The following is a 19,364-nucleotide window of genomic DNA, read 5'->3' as shown; positions in this document are numbered from 1 at the left end:
CCAATCACGTTGCCGGAACGGGGTTGAGTTGCGCTGATATTTATGAAATTGCAAACTTTATTGCTCCTTTCAACCTTGACAAAAGCACTGCAGACCAGATCCACTCCTTCCGTACTTCCATTCATCAATTTTCTGCCACTTATCCACGGCCGGGTCGCGGGGGCAGCAGGCTTAGCAGGGAATTACAGAAATCCCTCTCCCCAGTGACGTTTTCCAGCTCTTCCTGGTGGACCCCGAGGTGTTTCCAGGCCAGCCGAGATATATGATCTCTCCAGCGTGTTCTGGGTCTACCCCGGGGTTCCTCTTACCAGTTGGCCGTGCCCTGAAAACCTCCGAGGGGAGGCGTCCAGGAGGGCATCCTGATCAGATGTCCGAACAACCTCAGCTGACCCCTTTCGACGTGAAGGAGCAGCGGCTCTACTCCTAGCCCTCTACTCCTTCCATACTTACCTTTCACAATAAAAGCCCTGGACATATAATATTCGCAGGCGAGTATTCTGCATTTTCAAACTGCTGTTTGGACAAAAAAGCAACTGGAATACGTCACCTTGAGCTCTGTGAATGGTGAGGGGCATTTTTCACCATTTTCTGAAACTATATGGACTTGTATAGAAAATAATCGCAGCACAATACAATGCATATTCCATAAAATGCACACACACACATACACACACACACTGGATATGTCACATAAAGTAGAACCCATCGATAATCATATCTCGTGTCGCAGCTTGAGTGCATCAGTTCTGTTACCCTCTTCCTTCCATGTCAGGCAGCGATAAGATTTTATCACTTATCGCTGCCTGACGTGTCGGTACATTTATGCTGACACAGACTGCATATGACAGGCACAATAAGATCTCAGCGCACACACAATGACATCTCGATGGCATCTTTGCAAGCTGTTATGCATGTACGCCTCTGCAACCATGCTCTTTCAAAACCTACACAATAGATGAGCAGTAAGGTATCTCTATCATCCATTAAATCATTATTGAATCGATGACAAAGGTATTCAACTTTAACTGTCAATAATTTTAAACATTTTACGGATGCATTCAGTACAAACGTATGCCGATAAAAACACAATCTGGATGGTATTATGTCTCCTCCAAAAAGTACTTGTATGGAGTAGTAAAGTTAAATGTAAAAAATGAGACAGTAAAGGTAAAACGCCCTTAAAATGTATTTTTAATGCTGTTTTGGGGTAATCTATTGTTGTGGTCACAATTTGTTATTTCTCATTACAAGTTTTAAAAATCACAGTCACAGTGATTAACTCAACAATTTGCACCTCTGTTAACATCAGATTAGCATTCAGATTAGCATACTTCTGCAACATATTTGAAGTTTGTCAAAAATCAGGTTCAAAGTCATCGTGGCCCCCTGAGTTCTGCTGCTACACATCAACAAAACTGTTTGTTACAGTTACTGTGTCTGTTGTGGTGAAAACAACTGAATAGAACAATGGCAGCTTTGCCAAAGTTCAAATTTCTACAGGCTATAATGTTCTTTTCTTTTTTTCTTTTTTACTTGTATACTGTTAGTATAATCAAATTCATTACTACGGCATCCTTGTCAACACCGCTGACCTCCAATGACCTCCTAATATGACTCAGTAGAGACGATCTGATGACATTAGATTAACCCCAGCACCACAGGATATAGGGAGGGGATGTTTATGAGTGAATGCACAATTGTTTCCCTTTTTCCACATGGTTTCAATACAGAAAACAATGCAGACTGGAATAAAAAAAAAAATGCTTGAGGGAATGGGGGAAAAGAGAATGTGATTAAAACACTGGCTTGTGTTCAGATAGGGGCTCTCGAAGCATGAATATTTTCAAAAAGGACTATAAGAAAACAAAACAAACATCACTATTCCCATAACTAGACCCCCTTTTAGCACATCAGAACCCCCTTTCAACATAATGGTCTGCTGTCTTTATTTTGCACATAATGGCTTCTCTTGTTAGGAAAATGTTGCAAAAATCACAAACAACTAATAACACTAATTATCTAATTAAACAAATACAGAGCTGCTTCTTAACCAACAAAACCAAAAATCATAACTGAGCACAAAATTATATATTAAAGCTGCAGTCGGGAACTTTGAGCAAATATGATAAAAAGTTACTTTTATAACACGGTCACTATATCATGAATGCATGAGACGGATATAAATCATGTTCTTCTGCCCCGCCCAAACCAAAACAACCAATTAAACACGAGCTGTCTCTAAAGCAGCTGTCATCCAACGGTCAAACTGTTTAGCTGTAATAGTGTGTACCGGCGGTGTGGGCGGTGCTTGGTTTTGGCTCAACTGTTTTCAATACGGCGGCCGGGTCACGGTTCACTAAAATATGTTTCGGAAAACATTTGAGGCGAGAAATAGTAACAGAATATTGATTCATATTTGATCAGCGCTGCCTAGTTTGACCGTTAGATCGGAGTTCCCGAGTGATTGACAGCCGGCTCATAGACGGCAAGGCTCCAGCTCGGCTCTGATTGGTTGTTTTCTTTCGGCCGGTGAAATCTTGTGATGCCATTAGGAGCACTGGGAGGACACAGAGGAATATCATTTTTTCAAAGATGTTCTGTCTCATGCAGTACTGTCAGGATGTAGTGGCAGCTTTCTAAAAATAACTTTTATCATATTTGCTCAAAGTTACCGACTTCAGCTCTAACTCAAATCTGTCTATCTGTAAATACAACTTAAAAGTTTAGTAGGTAAGAAAAGACCCAGAAGCATGATGCAATACTGTGATAGCTAAACTGAAAGATGAGCCAGGCAAAAGCAAAAACAATCAGACCTACAGTATTGTTACTGTATCGCCTTTAGACATTACTATACAGTAGAGTACTTGGAAACAGAATGACTCCCTTGCTGACAGGCATTTGGACCTATGGGTGGTGTTACACTGAGAGCCAGTGAATCTGCTGGAAATGTGAGCAGACCATTCACCACAGTAATGACAACCACACAAAGCGAAATCAAGGCCAACAAGAGAAAAGCACACACTCCCGCTGTGAGGGGAGGAAAAATAGGCTACTTATTCACCATCAGAGTGGCATTAGCCTAAACTTCAGAAGAATAATGGCAGCTATTTTAATTTGGGGAAAAATAAAATGACGGGGTGGGGTGAAAAGAAAATTTGTTTTTTTAAGTCCTTTGTGGGCCCAACAACAAATGGCATTCATCAATCTTAGCGCCCCCACATTTCCTATCATGTTTGTTATTACCAACATTTTTCATTTCCACACACTTACCTCTAAAGCACTTTTCTATAGTTGGGAAAAAGCCCGAGTTGCTAACTTGAGTAAATGTGTACACTAATGATTATGAATGAAGCAGAGAAGCTGAGAAGAGAGAAGTTTCACACTGGTCTTTGAAATCAGTCCCGGAAATTGTGATTCAGATCCAGCATGCTTATCAAATATGCAAGGCTTCAGAGTAAGCACAAAAGCTGGGGAGGCTGTACTCTAAACAGAGTTTTATGCAGACACACTTGCTGAGGCCATAGATGTTATTAAAATGAAACAATTGATTTTCTTTGTAGAAAATGCAACTTGAATTGTTTTGTCAAAATGAGGAAGAAGGTACAAACAATCAGCCAGAACAAGCTGCTTAAAACGACGCACAGGTTGATGATTGTTTGGTCTAATTTCTTAGTAGTCAAAGAAACATCACAGCAGCATTGTATGCACGATTGTTATTGATGACTGTTCATGTTTAACTGGTCAATCAATACACCAAATGGGCAACAACGTCAGTTTTACTGCTTCAAAATGCCGTAAGTTGTTTCTTGTACATCGCCTCCTACAGATATTCATCATTCAGACAGTGTTCCGTTAGTTTAGCCTTGTGTAACTACAGTACGTGTTTGCTTTCATATGTATTTTCACAACACCGTTCACTACATTACTCATCCTGACGAATGCACGAGGCCAGACACCTGCGTCTATCAGGGATTAGAGGATCCCCTCAGTGAAGAGAGGATTATAAGAGTCAACCGGCCCCTATGGTGATGGAGAAGGGAGATACCCCCATAATAGCCCCGATAGGTCCATTCGTCTTTTGTCTCCACAGCAGGGAAACAGCAGCTTGGGAAGGCACAAACCGAATCGCCCGCTGCAACATTTCGCAGCGTCGGATTAATCATACAAACTTCACAAGAAGCGATCGGTACTTCACAAGCAGCTCTTGTGTACCTTTTCCTTCCTGTAGCTGTCCCTCAGCCGGCGCGCTTATCTCTGTGATAAAGTACCTCATCTCCCACACAGGGGCAACAAAAAGAAGGCTAGGAGGATTTTACATTTGTCTGGAAATCATAAAATTATGTCCACAACATAAAGTAGGGTAAAAAGCACAACCAGGCAACTACAACTACTTTGCTTGCACAAAGAATACATTTTAAAATGTGCATGTGTGTGTTTGCATCCTACGGCCAAAGCACTGCAGTCTTGTCCACTTATTCACGCTCACAGCTTTGGCGAGCACTTGACGAGCTTCTTTTAAATTCCATGACATGAGAGAATCCTTTAAACCTTTACGTCGTGGTTCGGCTTAAAATAAATACGTAAACTAAGTAAAATACGTACGGAAACAACGTAACATCAGTACGGAAAACACATGACAAATGTCACTAATGTAACTTACAAAACAAAACACCTGTTTCCTGGTTTTTAAGTCCTGTGTTTGTTGGACCCATCCACCTCCCCTCCCGCCCGCCATAAGTGGTCTTTCTCACAATTTATTCTATGTCTCTAGCTCTGAGCGCAGCATATTTATGTGGATGCATTCACACTGCAGTCAGTACAGACTAAATGGCATGAAAATGACTCGCCTAAAGCAAGAAGAAGCAAGAAGAGCATTCTTATTACACGCTTTTTCCTTGCGCATTATTGTGTGGTTCACACGTCTTTTTGTACGACTTGGCTGCTATTTTAAATTGTGTGGTATTTCAAGTCAATTGTGATATTTTTGAGAAGATAATCCATGTTTGCTACTTTGGCCTCAGGGTTAGGGTTTGGGTTGGAAAAGCCTCATTCAAATCTTTTTTACTTTGGCAACCAGAACTGCCTACAGATAACATTTTAACCAACAAATGGATTATCTTCTGCATTGTTGATATCATGTGATGTCAGGCGATGAGGTACACAGTTAACTAAATGTGTACGACTAAAAATATCAAATCAAAATCTACCCCACGGATTCTTCTAAAATATTAGTCTAGATGCAAATGTTACATCCTCGAACTTGCTTTCTAAGGAACACCAAACAGTTTACAAACACTGTAAGCTGGTGTGAGCAGCACTGTAAAGTATTTAGCCTTTCCATTTTCACTTCCGTTTCTTGTTGACAACATGTGAACTGTATGATACACATTGTGTTTTACCTATATTGATTGTGCTCACGGCTTATTTTGATGCTGCAAGCAAAGGGCTGCTGCATAATAGTACAATGCTGTTTAGTAGTCATATCATTTTGTTGTGTATAACTCAGAGGTGGAAAAACTTGACAAAAAAAGGGTTAATATTAAAATTAATGATAGTATCTACTCGCTGCTATGTATCATAATTATGTGGTGGAGCAGATTTAATGTAATTTTTTTTAAAGTACGCCTGGGAATAGGGCCGAAACTCTTTGTTGCAGCACATGTGCATTAACTGTTACTAAGAAAAGCTTCTGAGAGAAACTGCACGAGGATCTGCAGTCTTTACTCTCCAAAAACGTACCGCTCATGCTTTATCATATTCAAGGACGTGAACAGAAATGTAAAACCATCAGACTATTATTATGTTTGTTGTGTTACAAACATACCTGGAGGCAGAGCTTTTTAAAGTGTTTTTGTTTGTGCTTTTCACGCTGAGAGGTAATAAACTCCATCCAACAAAGAACACAAAAGATATTTGTTTCAAACACAAGCCATGGTGCACATATTATGTCTATAACGACACAAGCTTTGCATATTAATACTAATGAAAATGTAGTAGAAATACTTCATAATAAACCTTTTAGGGTAGTTAATTTAGATTTTTTTTTTCTGATCAATAGCTGACCCTCGTTAACCGACAAGATTAGTGTGTTGCATTCAGAGGTGCTGTGTTTTTAGTGCCTAACAGGCCGCCCAGCTGCAACGATAAGCCGATGCACAAACAGGTTAAATCCATCATTTATCACCAGCTGCAGTGTATGTGCAAAACAGACAACCGAGTCTCCGGTTCACCCGTCCGAGAGAGTTGCTGTGGCAGCCACGATGCTGCGTGTATGGTTGTGGACACATGCAGCCACTTTAGTCTCCACTGCATCATTTAGTTTAGCTGCAAGGTTGTCAGCTGTGTGTGTGAGACAACATTAGGGATTGTCTGACGGACTGTGTGTGTGTGTGTGTGTGTGTGTGTGTGTGTGTGTGTGTGTGTGTGTGTGACGATGATGAATATGAAGTTATCAGTAACGTTATAGCTGTGAGCGTAGCAGTGCAGTGTGTTTACAGTTTATTTGTCAGTGAAAAAATGCTACAACTCCTCAAGACCCGAGCCAAGCTCACATGTCCCGCCAGCCACCTGCTGATTAAAGTGAAGGTGGTTAGCCGTGGCGTTAGCAACAACAACGGCTCAGACTCGCTTCTCTGAGTTTTGCTCAGCTTTTTATTGAATTTTTAATATTTCTTTTAACCATTTATCTGATCGCATGAATCGGTCAATTCTTATTGTGGGTTAGCGGTTACACAGTTAATTATTAACATCCCTAAAACCTTTTGTAACTCCATTACCAGATAGATTATTATGGTTTTATTCAGTTGTTTGGAAGCACATATGAGTAACGACAAGGAAAACAATTGCAGTTGTCAGACGTCACATGTGGGTGTGCGAATTAAATCGCTTCACTGAATAGAAGCAGCGCCATGTTTGTTGTGATGGGGTTATTGCTGTCATCCTTCCTACAATCACAATTTGCAAAACAGCGCGTACGCTACAATTAATATAATTCATATTTTGAACTATAAAAATGGTATAGTATATACTGAAAATACAGCCACAACTGTTCCCCACGCAATTACAAACATGCAATCATATGGTACATTATTTGTCTGTTAATGAGCCCCCCGCTGACATGTTGAAGAGATGACAATCTGTCAAGGCTTCCTACACAAAGGGAAACATGCTGGAGAGACATGGCAGCACCACGACGCTACAATATGTGAGGCCACGATGTTATAAATAAATCTAAAAAAACAAACACACAGAAAGAAACACTAAAGCAGTCATCTGTGCCCCGTGGGTGTATTTCTCGAAGATACGGGTTGTAGATCTTTTTTTTGTCATAAATGTTCACATCATTTCATTCAGATAGTGAACTGATCCAGAAACACTTTATATAAACAATTTTAAAAAAACAACTGATATTCACTCCATTCAGCAGTGAGTCATAAAAACAGTAGAAGTGTGTGTGTGTGCTATAAATAATCCGTATAGCATCTTAACTGACTGATGAGTTGCTTGTGTAGTCAGGTTGAAGTTTCACTGTAGGATTTTGCTTTGAACCAATCCCCCCCAAAAAATGTTAAAATATTAAAAAGAGGGCAAATAGAGGACAGACACAGAGAGAGAGCAAAGCACACATATCCACTGTTCTCCAACAAACAACGATCAAAGAGAAAGAAACTGGTTATAAGTGCATCTTCTATCGTTGAGACTTTGGATGTTGACCAGGAAAACAATTTTCCACAATGTTAACAGACGTAGCCTAGAGGACCAACACAGTAGTATTTTCTATCACCCCAAGACAGGAAACAAGCCCCTAAGTGTGAGGAAAGCAATAAAATGAGTGCATCCTCATATAACAAATTGAAATTGCATCTTAGGTTTAGGGAAACGTTCACACAAGACCTACAGCTTTGGTGTAATGGTAGTTTTAAGAGCTATACGTTGCAAAGTGAACATACTTCTTCACTGTGTGTGGAAGCTAGTGAAGCCATTCTGAAGCCTTTAGTGAATAAGAGGCCATCCCAGAGTACGAGTTCTCGCTGTCCTCAAGTATTTGTCATTTAAGCATGCAACAACAAACGGATACTACTAGTGCTGTGATTATTTTTATTCCCGATTTATCGTGTGGTCTAACAACAACCAGCCAATCACAATTTACTAGAGTCTAAGGGGATGTCATCAAATGTCTTGTTTATCAGTGAACAGTCCAAAACCCAAAGAGAATACATTTACTATGATGTTAAGACAATGAAAAGCACCAAATTATCACATCTGAGAAGCTGGAACCATCAAATGTTTGGTATCTTTGTCTTAGAAAATGACTTAATGGATAATCAAAATAGTTGCTGATTGTTTCTCTGTCGACAATCGCTGCAGCTTTAAATTACCGAGTACCGATCCGATACCGGTGTTTAATCAATAAGCTTTACACCGCACTGCGTGGAAGTGACTGGGGTCATTCTTTCATATGTAAGGCAACATCAGGCTTGATTTAAACATTGCTTTCCTAACGTTGTGAAACCAAATGTAACAAACAAGTCGAATCAATTAAAATATTTAATCAAAATTAATCGCATGATTGTCCATAGTTAATCTCAATTAATCACAAAGTAATCATAAATTTTTTATCTGTTCAAAATGTACCTTAAAGCGAGATTTGTCAAGTGTTTAATCGTGTTAACTTTGACAGCCCTAAAATAAACACAAAGATATTAATTTACAGAGTTGTTATTTACTTTTAAAATAATAAATCGTACACCAACAACCAAGTAAAAAATCTTCAAAATCCACAGGAATTGAAATTCCAGTCTATAATGTATATAGTATATAAACATAGAATTGAATTGAATAGATTGGCGCTATTGTCACCGATCCAGCTATTTGAGTCAGCATCGGCCCGATTGCATCCCTACTTTAAATACTATATTCTGTTACGGTATAAACACCAACACTGAACCATCAGTATCCTGATGTCTAGATAGTACTGTAGTCTGAGAGACCCTTCAGAGTCTCTCAGACTACAGTGAAGAACACCATTCTACATGTAACAGAATAGAGGCAATAAAGAAACTAATGACCCTAGCCAAGCCGCTTTTTATAATTTGTAAACACAGTCCTGGTCTCTGAGCCACAGAACTGTGTTAACTGACAGCCGCGGCGCTGGTTATGGGAAACAACCTCACTGACTGAACTGAAGGCAGTCTAGGGAGAAGCTTTCGACTCGTAATTTACGAGCGGGCCGGGAGCCAGTGTGTGTTGTTTAACAGCCGTAGACACGCGCTGTCTTTGCATTCATGGCCAATGAGGAGGTCGGGGAAATCATTTTTCTCCCTCTCGCTCACACGCTGAGGCACGCTGAGCTCCAGCCCAGGTTATCAATTGGTGGTGGTGCCAAAAAAAGCCCCACAGAATTTCACTCAAAAAGAGTAAAAATAAACAGGATTTGATATCAGCTGGAGAGGAACTGACACGTTTTTAGGTGGAAAGTATTACTGTGAGGATTAGTTTCCCTCTGAGGAAAAAAAAAAAAAAAGCTCAAGTGCGTGCCATTAGTTTATTATGTTAATTAGGCAAAGTCTGACAAAGAGGGAACTTAATGAGAATATTAGGAGTAAATGACTGATTACTAGACATGGCAATAAAGAGGAACAATGCTGTGTTGTTCTTAAGGTCTCTGTAATTATCTTCAGCCTCCATCCAGTAAAAGTCAAAGCTTTTATATCTTATCCTCAGAACTGTGACCTTTAACTGAGGCCATATCCTTGAAAGTTTGATAATATTCTTTATTAAAAGACATGGTACATTCACAGTTTGAATATGTGCAACTTTGTCAACGTACTCCGACGTATTCGTATGATATCTAACGAAAACGTATTCCTCATTTTTCATGCAAAACTACTTAGTCAGGTTTAGGAAAAGATTGTGGTTTGGGTTAAAATAACTACGGAAGTGGCGTAACTTAAATACGGTCTGAAAGTTACACGACAAATAAATCATCATTGACGCCTCCTTGGCGAAAGTCTGGTGTTTTTTGACCCACCCATCCACCCTGACCTCCTCCTTAAGTAGCATTTGTCTCTCAGTATACTTCCTGGATTACATATGAATTGATTTCATGGGATGAATACAAATTGCTGTACACTTTTCGTAGGTATAGCTACAAACAGTGTATGAGAACAGCCTGACTAGGTGAATGTGTAGTATTGCTGGAAAAGAGCAGAGGTGTTGAGTCCAACCAACCCTTGGTAAATAAAGGTTTAAAGAAAGCAGTCTTGCATGTAAAGGGGTAGATGGGGCTCAGCTCTCCCTGTCACAAGTACTTACATCAGGGAAGGAAGGTAGGAGGGCAGGCTAAAGCATGTGTATAGAGGGGAAAGGATGAGACAGGGAGGCCAATACTGCTACGACAGGCGTACACCCCCGTCTTTAACTCTGATGTGTCGGTTAGACCTACGCCATAAATATTTAACTCATACTCACTTGTGAGGGCAAGTCGGCAAAGAAATTTAATGATAGCTCATCTGAAGAGAAGCACATTCTACATAGTCATGATAGGAGTTGATTTATTGGAGGATTTCAGAACCTGGAAACTTTTGATGAACCCCAAACAAGCTGCCGCTCTCTGTAGCGAGGATGCCTTCATTGACCTGAGGATGGTGTTGCTTTGTGTTACAAGTAGGGCTGTCAATCGACTAAAATATTTAATACCGCATTTAATACTCATCAATGAATTCCTTAGTTTTTTTCTCGTTTCATATGATGCCAGTATCTTCACTCTAGCTTTAAAACTGAGCCCGCTACAACCTAAAAATCTCAACTTTGACAGCCCTAGTTCTACTGTGTGAGTGGGATGCTGTGAATCAGGCAGTAAAATTCATTCTTCACTGTAAAAAACATATAATGCTACTACTACACCTTAGTACAGTTTTCCCATCCTGTTAGCTCTGTCACACTTTGCTTAATTAACATTAAAGTAAGCTAAAATAGGTATAATCGTCTGTGTCCTAAATTACTTGTCATGCAATTAAAGCTGCGTGTGCAGCTGTCTCACTTTTAACAGCCTCTGTTTCTGCCTGCGCCAGCACACGGGCTGTTCCACGGCTTTTCATACTCGGCATAAAAAATAAAGAGAGAAATAAAGAGATGAAAGCAGTCCGTCGTTGATTGGTGCTTAAGTGTATGTATTTTATGTTGCAAGGATCCACAGCTTAAAAGAATATAAACGTGTCTGTCACTCATAGTAATAATGACATAATACTAGTACAAGTTGTGAGGTGGCATCCTCATTCAGCATTGTGTTCCCTCCATGCCCTGACCGGAGTGCACAGCCTTTGATTGAAAAACAGATGAGTCCGTTCTGCTCCTCAACGCAGGCTCCTCTCTTAACAGCTAATTACCTTGTCTCAACACTCGAGCCGCCTCTGATAAGAGGTAAGAGCTGCTTAGAAGTGAAGAGAAACTCTGCAGCACACTGGCACAATTAAACCTAGACATGGTTAGGTTTTTAGGATGCAGGATTAACTGGGTGGCTTTTTAAAGAAGGCTGCCGCTTACGATAATTCATCTGCTGGTTATTTTTTTAAATAAATCAATGCATCATTTAGTCTATAAAATGTCACAATAAAGAGAAAAAGACCCATCAGACGTTTGCAGGGCCCAACAAGGTGTCAAATAGACATTGAATTTACAATATCAAACAGAGAAAAGGAGCAAATCCAAACATTTTAGAAACTTGAACCAGCAAACATTTTAAAATCACATGAGGTTCACAGCATGCAATTCCAATTTATAAAAAAGATAGACAGATATTAACTCTCATTTTAGTAACATTTGCAACAGCTTCCAAGTCTTGGGAAATAAAAAAAAGGCTCAAGTTATTCCAGTTGGCTCCAGAAGTTTTGCATCTACTGAATCTTTCATGCTTAGCCCTCAATATTTCTGCTTACATAAAGATATAATGCAGGTGATTACAATGTAGTTTGACACCTGAATTCTGATGAGATCAGTCACAGTGAGAAGAAATGATAATAGGAACGACACACAAGCACGTCGCTAACTTGTGAGATGAGCTATTTAAAGCTGCTGCGATGACAATTTACCATTTACTCTGCCGCAGTCAGTCCCCTCCTCCACCAAATCCAGCTATCTACCTTGAAGCAAAGTATAAATAATTAATGGTGGGTCGCAGTGAATACCAATTCCCTCATATTGCCCAGCACCATCACCACGGCTGATTAAGCTACCTAAGGTCATTGACTTCATTGGTGGCAATGTGCCTGCAATCCTAACCAGTGGGATCAGAGTGCTGACACTGAGATTAGCCGGGAGCCTCATAGACTGACAAGCAATCCTTACAGACTGACACAATGGGCCAGGTTGTCTGCCCTCCTGTCCACATGATGACAAGATGGAGGGAATTACACATATGAGATTGAAATTTTTTAATCATGTACGGTTTAACTTCAAAAATGTCATCATTGAGGTACCACATGTGCCCAGATTTATTCAGAAAAGTTTCCTCGCTGAGCACTACTTGCAGGAGTATGAGGTGTGGATTCATGCTTTCAAAACTAGCAGTTCATCATTAAACCTGTGTCCAAGTCGGACACAAGCACACAAAGCTAATCCACAGGTTTAGCATTGCACTCCTTTACCATAGTCAGTTGGCAACCCCCGGGTCTGAAAAGTGAAGCCAATGCGGAAATACCTTAAACTTGCATTCTTTCTAACAGCCAGCAGGGGGCGACTCCTCTGGTTGCAAAAAGAAGTCTAGATTGTATAGAAGTCTATGAGAAAATGAGCCTACTTCTCACTTGATTTATTACCTCAGTAAACATTGTAAACATGAGTTTATGGTCTCAAACGCTAGTTTCAAGTCTTCTTCAATACAGCATGATGTTCATTTAGAAAAATTATGGTCCCATTTAGTTAGAAAGTGATTCTGTTCTTTTTGTACATAATGGGCTACAACCTTTGCGTGTGTCAGCATGAACTGAACACTTGGATATTCTTTAATCTGCACACCCTTTTTAGTCATTCCGCACAGACAACACACTTGGGCATTTCCCTAATTTATCAAGTGTTTAGTGCTTTATCATCAAGATTTTAAATACAGCACAGAACACTGTCAGACTGCCTTAACATTCTCTCTTGACACCAAGGAAAGGATTCTAAAATAGCGTAAATAAAATAACTACTCAGTTTTGAGTTTCTGCCGTTCATATTACCAGCGCATCAATAGACGTATTGTGTATGATCAGGCCGCATCATGCTTTAATTGTATTCCCCGACAGTAAAAGTGTTTACATACTTTCATTTGTTCGGTGTGAAGGTTCATCTTCTGATCAGTCGCTGTATTCATTTGTTTCATTCACTGTGACAGAAAGCAAAGTCCAGATGGCTTTGCTAAAATTTGTGTTACTGAAAAGTAAAATACTACTAGGGGTGTAAATCACAAGTTTCATCATCAATATACAATATTATATTGATTCTTTGGACAACGATACGATATTTGCTGACATCACAAAGTTTTCTGATCCATATCACTTTTTTATTCCACTTATTCATCTTCCTTGTCGAACTCTGGTGCTTACATTACCCACATTGCAACTCGACCTTAGACAGTTCAGTCGGAGATTTGGGTGTGTTATGCTAGTAGCGGCTGATACAGCCTGGAGCCTCTAGCCTCAAGCAGAGATGAGGAGCAGGCCACAGAGGTCTGGTAAACTCATGTCTTTCTAACTCCACAACCCTAGATATCTTTCATTTTTAAACTTGGGTCGAATTATTAATTATAGTTTACTTTGTTTCTTTTAATTGCATATAGTGCTTTGTATAGGTAGAGCCTTAGGAAAGGCGTACCCCATTTAGACTGCACCATATATTCAGGTGTGGGCCATATTGTGTTTGTGGCAAGCGGCAGAGCGAAATGTTTTTTGACCACAGTGAAGATGTTTGTTTTGAAAGATTGAACGCTGACAATTTTTCGTTGAGCAAATATATGCCATGGATTTCGGAAGTGCTTGCATCTCTTTTATTTCAATAAACCTTTTCAAACGATGGGAGTTATTGGAATTACTTGGATCACGAGTCGGACAAAAAAACCTCAGCAGCCACTAGTGGAATCTAAATCCACAACAACCTTTTACATAATGCAGTCATACTCAACAAGACCTGTAAACAGACGTTGATGTGTTATATCGGTGGAGCAATCAAAACCTGTGACTAAAGCTGTCACACTAACCTAAAAAAGACTGAAAGTCTGTGTCAGAGTCAAAGATGCTGCACTGGTTGACTTATAGCACACTACACAGAATTAAGCAGCCTATTGTCATTCCTTATGCTCTTGTTCGTGATGCCCAAAGCGATGCCGGATCAAACCATTATTGGCTAATATAGAGCAGTTTGAAAAAGCAATTAAATGTATCTATATGACTGGAGCTCATAATGAGAGGAGCTCCATTGTCCTGCAACCTGTTTCCTCCCATACTAAGCATGCTGACACTCACAAGACTGCTCATCTCTGTCTGGCCCAATTGACTGATGGATTTCCAAACTCTGCATCAGCCAAAGCTATTAAGTGGTCTGCTGGAGCAAAAATGACTTTACTGTTCCCTGAGTGCAACATCAGGCTCAGCAATTCCTGCCTCCTATTGTCTAGAGCCGCTGTGACAAAGTTAATTTCTTGCCAGACAAGCACAAATACTTATGCCGACACACACAATAAATAACAAAAAAAACAACAGAATCATCTGAATGACTCTTTTTTTTTTCTCTATTTGCTTTTTGCAGAGATGTTGGTCACATGAGGTGACCCATGCCAAATGAGTTTCTCCTCTCATGCTTAGACATTGACGAAGTAATAGACCAAAATTATATTCGAAGCCACTGTGTAATACAATAACAGACTACCCATTCACTATCTCAGCGTAAGGACTTAACACAAGGCGCGACTATTCAGGAAAGTTTAACCCAGTCTGCGTGGATAAACATCTTTTCCTCTTGGCCACACACATAAACAGAACCATTACTGTCCGTCAATAAACCATGGAAATAGAACAAGCTTTTTGCTGAAATGCTGCATGTTTTTGCATAAAAATATGGAAAAGGACTAAAAGGATGCAGACCCTACCCAACCCTGCATTATTCCTGGTTCCTGTTTGGCGATATAACCACACTTTATATTCATGGTGACAGACTGGATGGCCGAGGCATCTTGTGGCACTGTGTGATTCAAGTTTTCTTGCCATGGTTGGCCAAACAAAGAGCTGATTTCCGAGTCCTGGGTTCTGGCTGTGGCTTTATCCGACAAGGACTTGTGAAGGTGCAGTGCACATGCAATGCAGCCTAAGGACATTGCAAAAGGGAGATCTACCGGAAGAAGGCACAACTCCTTGCAAATGTAGAAAAAAAGCGCTAAAACTCTGTGCCTTAACTGTCGATATAGCTGCTTGAATTCAAGCATTCAGTACTACTGAGAGTAGAAAAAGTGATTCAGTTCTTTTTTTACATAATGGGCTACAACCTTTGCAAGTGTCAGCATGCACTGAACACTTGAATATTCTTTAGTCTGCACACCCTCTTTAGTCATTCCGCACAGACAGACAACACACTTGGGCATTTCCCTAATTTATCAAGTGTGTAGTGCTTTATCATCAAGATTTTAAATACAGCACAGAACACTGTCAGACTGCCTTCCCATTTTCTCTTGACATCAAGGAAAGGATTCTAAAATACCATAAATAAAATAACTGACTGCACTGGAGTCCCGCTGTTTATAGCTACGCACATGTTTTTATTCATAGTTCAGTATTGAGTTTTTCATATTCCACCGCATCAATAGACGTATTGTGTATGATCAGGCCGCATCGTGCTTTAATTGTATTGTGTTACTGAAAAGTAAATATTACTAGGGGTGTAAATCACAAGTTTCATCATCAACAGACAATATTATATTGATTCTTTGGATACGATATTTGCTGATATCACAAAGTTTGCCGATCGATAGGAGACGATATCATGTGCCCATTTAACACAATCAGTTACATTTATATCAACTTACAAAAAGCAACTTAAATATGATTTGACATTTTTAATGCTGGGCTCTTCAAGACAATTAAATGAAAAACAATCTATTCTTTTAAAAATAGACTGGTTGCTGGTTAAAGTCTGGTTGTGGTCAACTATACAGTTCAGGCTATTTGTCGGCGAATAAATGCTACAACTCCTCAAGTCCCAAGCGAACTTGATGCTTTTTCTCTATCTGAGAAATATGAAAAACTCTGAACTACACTCTTATTACGAAGCATGATCTGTTACATGTGCACAGTAATGTGACCATTAATCAGTTGTCAGAGTGATTCTGAGTGTGATTAGGACATTTACATAAGAGCATAAAATCGCAAGGCCTGCCATCCCAGATAAACCTCCCTCTGTTCTTCCAGCAGCCCAGCAGGCTTAATGTTTGCTGCAGGTGTCAGAGAAAATGTTCCCATAGCTATTAGACTTTAACGCTGCTGGTGACATTTTGGCACCTCTGATGGGAGACGATTGAAGTCGGGGGAAAGCGATGACGGGTGAGATGGACACGACAATACAGGGACGAGGCAGAACGACGGGGGAAAAGTTGGATTGGGATGGCCACCAAAATAACTGAAGAAAGTTATTGTATTTCTCACCAAAGTGCTGTGAAAAATATCTTCTTCACAGCATCATTAGCTCAATCAGCAGCTCAGTACATGCCAAGAAAACTCAGCCTGTTTAAACTGCATACAAACTGCACAGAGGAAGTCAAGCTTGAACAAATTGCATGTAATGATTACAGTACACCATACAAAAATGAATCCAAAAATGAAAAACAGTGGAGACAGGTTGTTTGTAACCACACAGTAATGATGCTTGTTGCCGCTGCTGCTCCAAAACTGTCACCAGGGGGAAAACCTTGTTATGCTGAATATTCAGCAGCCATACTGTTTCCAGGTGGCAAGAAATTGGATACAAGACGACATAATTGAATGCACTAACAATTTCTCTCTTTAAAAAATCATTTACAACAGCACAATAAACATTAAATATGGGTAGAAAACTGTTCAATTCTGCTTCCCTGCTTATTTGACGTGAATGACAAGCAGAGTTTTTTGTTTTTTCACAAAAAACACTGTGGAAAATTTTAAATGTGAATATAAATGAATGAATGTGGTCTTAAGAAACAAGAGCAGACCAGTAGGGCTGCAACTAATGTCATAATCTATTAATGATCCAATTATTTTCTCAAATAACCAATTAATTCAAATCATGTCTTGTTTTGTTTGACCAACAATCCAAAGCCCAAACAAATTCCACTGCCATTATGCTAAGACAATAAAAAGCAGCACATTTTTACATTTGAGAAGCTGAAACCATTAAATCTCTTCTTGAAAATGACGTATACATTTAATCAATTAAAATACATAATTAAAATAGCTAATTTTCTATCAGTCAACTAATTGATTCGTTGTTGCAGCTCTAGTTTTTAGTTCACACTAGGGCTGGGCAATATGACGAAATATATACACTGCTCAAACATAAACACTTAATCATCCCAGTATAACACCAAGTCAGCTAAACTTCAGAGATATCAATCTGTCCATTTAGGAAGCACAAGTGGTTGTGAATCACTTTCAGCTGTTTTGGTGCAAATGAAAGTGACAACAGGTGCAATGGAGAGGCAACAGCAAGACAACCCCCCAAGAAGGGAATGGTTTTGCATGTGGTGGCCACAGAAAATTGCTCTCTCCTTATCCTTCCTGACTGATTCTTCTCTAGTTTGGTTTTCTGCTAGTGTCCTTGTCACTACTTGTAGCATGAGGTGGTACCTGCAGCCCAATCAGGTTGCACAGGTAGTCCAGCTCCTCCAGGATGGCACATCCATACATGCAGGTACCACCAGAAAACATGCTATTCCGTGATATATATCGTTATCAAGATATGAAATTACCTATACCTTGATAGAAGATTTGGGCTGTAGTATAGGTGAACACAAATGATGCCCATTTTGAGCCACATTTGAATACATTTTGATTTGATTATGCCTTCCAATTATTGAAAGATCAGGTGTCTCTCATGTATAAAAGATTTTAAAGAGTATCTGTGAGGCCACCTTTTCATCAATATACAAGAACTAGCCCATCTGTGGGTGGCGAGGCCAATGGTAATGTGGGGACAAACACCCACCACACCACCTTGCCAGGCGGGGAGCAGGACACTGAACTGGCAGATTAGACCACCTGGCCCTGCCAGACTGTCAGCCTATTTATACCCAGACAATAATTTACACCAGTAGCAGAGAAACAGAGACCCAGGGTGAGGCAGCTCTGTGTGACGCTCCCATGGTGAAGAAAAAAAAAACAGCCGCTGTCTTCTTTTTTTCCCCTGTAAGGCTTTCCCAGAGGAGTGAACTAATGACAATGTCCTCCTCTGCCACGAGAGAAACTCCTCAGTGTGTCAGGGTAACACAAAGAAATGACTGTTTTAACATGACCTGGATCGTGTGTGTTTTATAAAGCGAATATACAGTATATCAGCGCTGTGGCTTTTTTCAGGTTGTGCACATTTGCAAATTGATTTGAAAGCATCTGCTTAAATATGACACTTGAGAGACATCATGATGACTACTTGGCATAAAAAAAAACTGAAATGCTTCCCAGCTGACAATAACACTGTAGCCTATATACAGTAGATGCTACACAGGGCTGCAATAGAGTGCTGCAGGGATGACGTATTTGTGTAGGCCAACCAGGAAGTTAGCATCACATGGGTTCCCTCGACAAAAACCCAATGAGATTTTTCCATTGCGTTTTGGATTATTGCAGGAAATAAACTCTGTGGCACACAAACATTTATGATACTTACACGTTTTGTTCTGCACGATAATCTCCTCAAATGACCACTTTTATGATTTTTGAAGCGTGAATGCAATCGCCAGAAGTAAAAAGCTAACGTTAGGCTATAATGCATGAGAGCGAGTATAGACAACGGGACTGTAAAGACAGGCTAGTGTTGACGTGATGACGTTTAGCAGTCTCATTTAGCCACTTGTTAGCAACCGCCTTTTTTAAGACATATAAAAGCTTCAAAAGTCACGATTGGGATATTTACTGACATATTTTATATCGTAGAACAAAACATCTCTGAAGAAAAATCTCTTAAGATTGTGTTAACCACAGACCTTATGTCAGGCATCTGACCAAAACCTATTCAAATAATCCATTGACTTCCAGACGAAGGAACCAGAAGTGCTAAAATGCTAACTCATTTCCGGGTTTCAGGATTCATTCCTGCACCACTCTATAAAGCCTTTGATTACGCTTATGTACTAGTTTGATTTGTTATGCTGG

At 39.8% G+C, this 19,364-nt stretch overlaps 1 protein-coding gene across 3 annotated transcripts in view; it reads right to left on the bottom strand.

The window, feature by feature from the left end:
- Positions 1–19,364, bottom strand: part of enox2 (ecto-NOX disulfide-thiol exchanger 2) — a 209,735-nt gene that overhangs the window by 163,161 nt on the left and 27,210 nt on the right. The gene's annotated exons all lie outside the window — the stretch shown is intronic.

Source organism: Sebastes fasciatus, chromosome 10 (assembly GCF_043250625.1).
Source record: "Sebastes fasciatus isolate fSebFas1 chromosome 10, fSebFas1.pri, whole genome shotgun sequence".
NCBI classification, from domain to species: Eukaryota; Metazoa; Chordata; class Actinopteri; order Perciformes; family Sebastidae; genus Sebastes; species Sebastes fasciatus.
Note: the sequence above shows the minus strand (reverse complement) of the source record. Positions and strands in the feature narration are given on the sequence as shown.